The following is an 8172-nucleotide window of genomic DNA, read 5'->3' as shown; positions in this document are numbered from 1 at the left end:
GTATGATGAACTTGACTTCAGAATACTCCAAAAATAGGAAAATCACTTTCAGTGTAAAAAAATCTAAGAAGATACACAAAACTCAGGTAAATATAAGGGGTACCTTTAAGACTCCCCAGCCTTTATAAAGAGGCTTATAATTTCTCAGTGATGAGAAATTGTTGGGATATCAGAGATGAACCAAGGATAAACTGGCTATCAAACACATACTTTGACAAAAATTTTGGCTTTGACAGTTTTGCTTTTCTTTTGTCAAAAAAGCATCATTGAAAAGTCCCAACCCACTCTGCTTCTAAATGCAAACAATGTATCAATGACACCAAAGGGACTGGCTGCGACTGCCCCACCATTTGTGAATAAGCACAGGAGCAGGTTACCGACACAGAAACACAGAAGGCTGCATGATCAAAAAAGTAAAGGTAAGCAAAAGGGTGATTATTAATCAGTAGAGACTTTCTAGAAAACACCTCCTCAGCTTCTGTAGGTGGTTAGCTTTAAGGGCAGAGAAGTGCACTTCGGCTTGTTTAAAGAACTGAAACTTGGCACAAACTTGTGCTGTTCTTCCATCAACGGCTTACCTCTGGAATTTGAAGCTGGAGGCTTTAAATCATACATCCTTTCAAGCTTCTTGACTTATCTCATATTCATACCCTTAAAGCAGAGGTACTGTGGTGGTGAACGCTGGCAGTAACAGACTCTCTCCCTCTGCAGTGTACTACTGCAGGATCTGTACTTTAGGGAGATGAGATTTACAGCACAGCTTCAGGCGTTCGACTTCCACAGCTCAGTTATGAACCAAGGCTTTCTGTACCATTGACTGAGCCTCCAGAGACCCATTCAGAGCTTGCTCTTCCAGTTCACAGCAAGTACTTATTTCTGTATAGCCTAAATCTAGAAGATGGAGTAACACTTCTCCTCCCTCATTCTTATGCTTCACGTTAATTTATTAAATCCCTTCTCCAAGGTAAAGATGGAGCTGTTCCAATAATGCTTCAGTGAAAAAGAACTTATCCTGACTTTGAGGCAATAAGCTGTAATATCATTCTTCTTTAGGGTGTAATTGCACATTTGCTGCCCACTCATAAATGGGGAGCAACCAATTAATACAGCTTTATAAGAGTAGTATTAATCAGCAGAGGTTGAAATAGGATCCTTTCATTCAGACAGAGGAAAATACCTAGTATCCTAACAAATTTAGGGCGGGAGAAAACAATGAGATAAACATTCTTGTATGAACCAGGAAATTAATCCTAAGTTGTAATAGCTTTGACCAATCATGAGAATCTTGGGGGGGGGAGGGGGGGGAAAAAACAAAAAACCCAAACAAACAAAAAACAAACCAAAAACAAACAAACAAAAAACAACCCACAAAAAAAAAAAAAAAAACAAAAAAAACAAAAAAAACCAAACACAACAAAAAAACCCCACCCAAACCCAACCCAACAAAAAACCAAACCCAACCAAAACCAAACACTAAACTTTGTGTAATTATTTCCTTAATGTGGCAGTTACTGGCTAAATCATTGCAACCAGTTGTGACTGGAATTGTTCCCTACCAAAGTTAAACTTTAACTTGGAAGAAACCTGTGCTGTGAAAGAAAAGTATCTACAGCAGCGGTGCATTCAGTTCCCAGGCTGAGTTAGAGCTCCCCTCTGTGTGTGAAGTCAAGGCATTTACTGCTGCAGCTGCTGTTTACTGCTGAAACCTGGTGTCTTTGATCACAGCTCTGAAAGTGCTTTACAAAAAAGGATGAAGTCCTTGTGCTCATCTTACAGGCCAGCACTACAGTGTAAGCAAAAAGAAACTCAGTGACTTGTCCAAGATCAAAAGCCAACCTTGCCCTGGAACCAGGGTGTGATCTCCAGTTTGTACTGCCTGCAGCAGTACTTTCCTGCTGAACTCATTGCACTGAAAACTGCAGGAAAGTAAAGCCCTTTTGGAAGATGCTGTTCAGTGTTGCATTTTCAAGATGAAATATTAAAACATATCAAAATAAAAAGACAATATTAATTTCATTCAAAGGTAGGCAAAAGTTTTCAGAAGCTTACATCTAACCAGCCTTTTAAACAATTTGTAGAACTCCTAAAGCACTTGACTTTTACCACCTCAAACATGAACTAAACTGACTGCATTGATTCAATGCAGTTACATGGGCACCTTTTTTTAAATCTTCCTTGAAACAGCACTGTTAATTATTGTTAAAAGTGGCATGGGAGAGGTCACTGAACTGATAACACTTAGATACAGTGTTTTTAACTCTTTGAAATTGGACGCCTCTCAGGAGAAGCCTACCTAGACAAGCTGTTAGACAAAGATTCTATGCAGCAAATTGGTTTCTTACCCGAGTGAGGAAGATTTTATATAAGGATTGAATGGGGCTGTTGAGAAGGGCACAAAGGAAAATAATAAGGCAACCTGGACATTGGCCTAAAATGAGGACAGATGTATTTACTTATAAACGATGTGTTTACTTATAAATATGGCAACAATAAAGCAATGAGAGAGAAGAGTGAATTAGACTAGATTGTATAAAACCACAGTAAAGATGAGGAAGAACCAAAAGTCTTCATACACTGAACAAGATTATATGTAAATTAGTATAATTTATGAGAAGTATCATGACCAGAGTACAAATCATAAAAGCCAAGGCTTATTAAATATGGGGAACTGATGGAATTGTTGCTTTACTTATCAGAGATTCATATGCTTGTTAATAGTCCAAAATACAAGAACTACAGGTTTTGAAGAAGATCTGTGAACTTATCTGAAAAGGGGACACTCCTACATCTCCCTTCCCCAAACTGACAAAACTAGATTTCGGTACCTGAAGGACTTGAATACAGGCTGAGAAATAAATGGGAAAAGTATGTTAGAAACTTTTGATCAAAGGTATGATAAATTCAGTGTGAGAGAAGTGTGATTCAAGGGCAGGACCAGCACCTGGTGTTGTTGAACTTCCTACAATCGGCCTTAGCCCATTTGTCCAGCCTGTCCAGAATCTTCCTACCTTCCAGTGATCAGCACTCACACCCAACTTGGTATCACCCAACTTGTTGTCATCTCTTACACCACACTGAACCAACACTCTTCAGTTTTGATCCTCTGACTTCAATTCCAGTGAGAAAAAGCTAACTGGCATGCATTACAAGAATTAGATGCTTGTAGTACTTGTATCTCACTGCTTCGCACGGTCAGGCCTGAACTGCTACTTTTGGGTGCTTTGTTTTCACATGAAGGCTTTTGTGGACTACAGGATCTCTGGGATTTTTCAGTGTTAACAGCAAGATGGACTTAAATTGGGCTATATAGAAAAGGAGGAAATAAAGACAAAGCTTCTTTACTTAGGTTTCTTTTCAACTGCAACCCAGCCTCATTTTTTTCTGACTTCCAGAGGTATTAAAAAAAATCATTAGGTACCACAAAAATTAATAATTTTCAAAACAAATATTACAGTCATTGTATGCAAATTCTGGGGTAATTTTCTCTTTTTGAAAAGTACTCACAGTATGTATATTCATACTATACTTTTATCCTAGAACCACCTCCAGCAATATCTGTTGGAGCACATATAACCAGACCCCCTCTACTTGTCTGACACACAGATAGGAGGGAGTACTGCCATTCTTCTTCCTTCCAAACCCTCAGTGTTAAAAGGTTTTGAAGGGAGAAAAACTGCCCTAGGAGCATATTTACAGCTCTAAGAGTATCTCTCTTTGCTTTTAGGATCTACAAGCACATAATATGCAAACACTATGAGTGCCCCTGACTTTATCTCAGGGATTCAGAATCCTGTTTAAAAAATACAAATTGGTGATAGGCACACTTTTCTTCTAAATATACTGTACAGCTGTGGAAATAGAACCTCGTGGTAGCTCTGCAGGCCTGAAAGAATATACATATTCATTCCATAGTTTCCCTAACTTGGTAAAGTGATCGAGCTCAATGACTCCATACTACAACACTGTTAATATGCTTTAGATAGTACCTGTTCTTGGCATCTTCTAGCTATAGATGATGACAGTACAGGTTTTCTTCTTAAGAGCCTTTTTCTATAAACTAATAAAATTTACTTAACCAGAGAACCACCATAGCAAAAACCACCAATACCTGAAAAGTCACCTAAAAGATATGCTTTTGGTGGGTTAAAGTTGAGGTACTATTAATAAATTCCTGTCCACAAGTATACATCCAACAACTATTTCTTGTGGGTAAACTAGGATGTTGGTATCTTAGCTTCAAGGTCAGCCATCAACCAGCTGCATCACAAATAAGAAGGAATCAGGGCCTTGGTGATGAGAATTTTGACTATCAAGAGTGGAGCCACCAATGTCAGTAACTTCTGGGACTCTAGAGTGAGGAAAATAAAGATGAAAGTGCAATAGAAGAGTGATAGAATCGCTGTTAATTCTGCCTTAAACATTTCAGGCAGCATATGCACTGAAGGAGAAACACACATATCCCTAATGACAGAGTCAAAAAGGCATACAGCCATGTGAAGGCCACTTCAGGAACAGATTGGATGTTCACATCCACAGATCCACAAAGTGGATTTCCTTAGGTGAATACCCTGCCCCTGGAAATTGCCTGCAAGAGACTCCAGTACTCCCAGGAGCCACATGCTGAAGTGACTGGAGAATGTATGCCTAGTATGTATCTTTCCCTTACCTAGACTGTTGGCAGATACACCTGATGTTTGATTCACCTGCTGCTTAGCACAACTACCTCTCTCAGGCTTGGAAATAAAATTTTGCATCCTCCCAACCACTGACAGCATTTACCAGGCAGAGTAAGTCACATGTAGCACAATGCACAAATGCTGGTCTGGAAGGCAGCACAGAGTAAAAAGGCATTGTAAAATATTATTGCCTAATTCCCTCTGCCATAAAAGGGGGTTTAGAAACTTTTCAATTATGCAAGTAATTTGCAAAACAGTGAGCAGAATGAACAGTCCTACTGTTTATTTTCTCCTTTACCCCAAAATTGCAGATTTCCACCTGCTTTCATTAAGACTGGCAGGCCCTCAGCTGACTGGACTGTTCACAGTGCCTACTGCTACACCAAAGATCTTATCTAGGTGTATCTGAAGTTGGCAGGAAGACAACAGCATATGTGCAAATTCTTTGGCACAGGAAGAAGTCAGCAGCTACAGCAGGAATGGCTGCCCTGGGCACCTTTTGAGAAGCACTAACAGTGCTCTGCTACTGAGGAGTTCACAGCTGTGGCCTCTCCTCCTCTTCAGAGATCAGAGTACTCATCAATGTCTTCAGCTCTAAGAGATCCAAGTTGTCAGATCCTGTAACTGCAATACTTTATGTAGTGGGAGGAAAAGACTGGTGATCTCAGATGTAACACAAATGTTTTTAAGAAGTCCATTTAGCAGTGTTGCAGAGCATGTGACTTCATATTAATGACCACTCAAAGAAGGAACACCAAATGTGACACCTGACAGAAGTTTGACTAGTTTGGTCACCTGGGGTGAATTGATGACTTTGTTTCCAAAGCAATTTGCAAATATTTTTAACAGATTTAAGTTGTTACATCAAGCAGCACTGAACTCAGGCCATCCTGATGCCAAATCTCAACTACTGAAGCAAGGCCTAGATCTAAGGCCTAGATCTTAGAATGATCACTAAGTCTTTATTTTTTAAATGGGGAGGGGGAAAAAAAAAAAAAAAAAAAAAATAAAAAAAAAAAAAGAAGAGGCGATTGAAGAACTGCAATTACCAACATCACTTAGGAAAAATATTTTAGATTGTATGAATAAAATATGAGATGGTTTCAAATATAACTCGCTTAAATGTCACTGGTAGAGTACCCCAGGGGTTGATACAAGAGCTGATACAGTTCAACATCTCCATTACCAACCCGGATGCTGGGACAGGGTGTATTCTCAGCAAATTTACAATCTAAAATAGCAGGAGTGGCTGATGCACCAGACAGTTGTGCTGCCATTCAGAGAGACCTGGACAGGCTGGAAAACTGGGCTTAGAGGAATATCATGAAGTAGAAATGCATCTGGGGAGGAACAAGCCCACATACCAGTACACACTGGGGACTGACCATCTGGGAACCGGCTTTGCAGAAAATGACCTGAGAATCCTGATGGAAACAAGCTGAACAGAAGCCAACCATGTGCCCTTACAGCAAAGACAGCCCACAGTTCCCTGCATTAGTTATGGTGCCAGCAGATTGATAGAGTTCATCCTACTCAGCACTGGTGAGACCACACCTGGAGTGCTGGGTCCAGTTCTGGGCTCCCCAGCAGAAGATACAGACTTAGTAAAACAAATCCAGTGCAGCACACAAAGACTGGCAAAGGACTTGCATCCGTGGAAAGGCTGAGAGAGCTCTGTCTGGAGAAGAGTCCAAGAGGATCTTATCATTGTTTATAAATACCTAATAACAGGGGCAAAGAGAAAGGTAGGCTCTTCTCAGCAGTGTCCAGTGACAGGACGAGAGGCAATGGGCACAAACAAAAAAACAAAACACAAACCAAACAATTAAAACCAAAACCAATCAATCAACAAGGAAAAAAAAAAAAACCACAAACAAACCCAAAACAACCCCAAACCCCCCAATTAACAGGAAATTCAATCTGAATGTGAGCAAATGTTTTTACATTGTGAGAATGGTTAAACGGTGGAACAGATGGCCCAGAGAAGCTGTGGAGATACATCTGTGGAGATACCCAGACTTTCAATGGACATGGTCCTGGGCAGCCTGCTCTAACAGAGGGGCTTAAGACTGTTTCATCTCCAGAGGTCTTTCCCAACCTAAATGACCCTGTGATTCTGTGAAATAAAAAGTAAAACCATCTTACCTGCATAGGTGTGTATTCCATTCTCCAACTTATTAGATCAAAAAGCACTTATTTTGGTCAAAGAAACTATTTTATCAGACTATCTATATGAAGCATGTTGGATTTCTGTTATCATTGGAATAGCTGGATCACATTTGGTTTGTTCAGGAAGAATTCCACTACATCCTTGCAAGGACTCTGGACCTAATTTAGAGTATCTAGTACTGCAATCCACCACCAACTGCATCAAAAATGTATTAGATAACAGTCTCCTTAGCTCCTCATAGTGCATACACCATAGGAATCTGAATAGTTACATTAAAAATGAACGTGGTTGGTGACACTGTGGTATTTTCTATTACCTCACACTTGTACACAGATATTTGTATTACCATTATAACCCTGTATGTAAAATAAACTGCCTCTTCAGCTTGGCTTACAATCTAGGATCCATACTGACACTCAGAGGCCGCATAAATATTTGTTATGCAGCCAGTCTCACTACAAACTGAGTGCAGGCATGTCTTTGTAAGATTGGGCTTGAAACCTTATAAATTCTATATATTTGTATTTGAATTTCACTGTAACTTGCTTGTTGTCACTTTGCGAATGGATACTTCCCACCTGAAAAATGGGCTAATGCACCCATGACATGATCAAGGAAGAGGGAAGTTCACAAAAGGTGTTAAAAATATTATAAGGAAAATACTGGCTTCAAGTGCCTAAAACAACCCCATGAACCTAACAACAACAAAAAAATAAATCTCAAAGTACCAATGGACTGTCCCAACAAAAACCCCACAACAGAAGGATGCTATTACTTACCTTGTTATTCTTGATGCTGAACCAGATGCTGAGTTTATTTATATCCACTACTCTATCTCCTCTAAGACACCCAGCCGACATTGTAAAAAGCATCAAAAAAATATTACGGTCACATCAAAGGAAAAAACCAAGATTATGCCAAATGTTTCTGCCCACATCAAGTACAAGATATTACAGGAATGCTCATTTTACTGTACTGGATTCTTAATCTTAGAGTAACAATATAATATAATCTTCCAAGAATAGGCTGGCCATAGTCTATAGCGCTCCTGGTTTACTCATCAGAGGACTCCTTAGTACGTGTTGAAACAACATTAAAATACATTTTTCAAGAAAATTCAGGTCACTTTGCAATACAGTAGCTACAAAACATTTATTTTTTTAAATAAAAACATTTAAATCATCAGGTTTTGTAAAACAGTATATCAAGTGTTTATCTTAATCTTTGTAGTGTAAGCACCTTCAGTTTTATGCTAAAACAATCAACATAAATTATTATTTGGTCAGGCTATCAATCTATATTGAAATAAATATCTTTTTAACCCAA

Source organism: Hirundo rustica, chromosome 3 (genome assembly GCF_015227805.2).
Source record: "Hirundo rustica isolate bHirRus1 chromosome 3, bHirRus1.pri.v3, whole genome shotgun sequence".
Lineage (NCBI taxonomy): Eukaryota > Metazoa > Chordata > Aves > Passeriformes > Hirundinidae > Hirundo > Hirundo rustica.
This window is presented reverse-complemented; position numbering follows the sequence as displayed.